The sequence below is a fragment of the Acyrthosiphon pisum genome, chromosome X, assembly GCF_005508785.2.
Source record: "Acyrthosiphon pisum isolate AL4f chromosome X, pea_aphid_22Mar2018_4r6ur, whole genome shotgun sequence".
NCBI classification, from domain to species: domain Eukaryota; kingdom Metazoa; phylum Arthropoda; class Insecta; order Hemiptera; family Aphididae; genus Acyrthosiphon; species Acyrthosiphon pisum.
Window position 1 is genome coordinate 118,177,526 of NC_042493.1, and position 816 is coordinate 118,178,341.

Here is an 816-nt window from a genome sequence, read left to right on the forward strand (position 1 = left end):
TTATAGTTATTACTACTACTTTATGTTTCATAGGTTTTTAATTCTCGTTGCACTGTCCATTCACAACGTGCATGTATTTTTATATGCCTATATTTCCGTCAAAATATTTTAAAACAAATTTCTATCAAAACTATCATACGATTATGTACTTACTTCATAAGGTATATAATATGTGATTTGCATGTAATAAAAGATTATAAATATGCCTCTTTGAATTGTAATATTATAATATAATCATCGCAATACAAAACTATCGTTTGAAAAGCACTGTTTTTAAACAATGTATTACGTCTAATGATAACTGTAAAATTTTATAAAATTTTAATCAGGTGCGTTATAATTTTTCCAATAGTTCGACTGACCACTAACGTAATGCGACATTTCCACGTATGCCCACTCTGTAGTATGCCAGCTTTTGAATTTCAATACGTAGGTATGCACGCATTCTGCAAGAACCGAGGCAAACCTGACTATTTCACAAGACAAAATTCTCAAAACATATATACCTTAAGTTTATACTTTTAATCAAACCAATTTTTCATATCGTGTCAAAAATATATTTAATGGTGGTGACGGAAAATAAAAGTAGGAACCAGGATAAACACATTTTATGTTTGTTATAACCGCCAATAGGAGCAATTATTACTATTCGTACCATACACATTCGGATTAATAACTTTATAAGGTCTATATGATACGTTACTGTTGTACGAACGAATTAATAAAATTAAAATTAATTTCTTGATTACCATGGTTTTGTTTGAGTTTCTATTGTGGTTAATAATATTTTGTATCTACTATATTAGCTGTCCACTT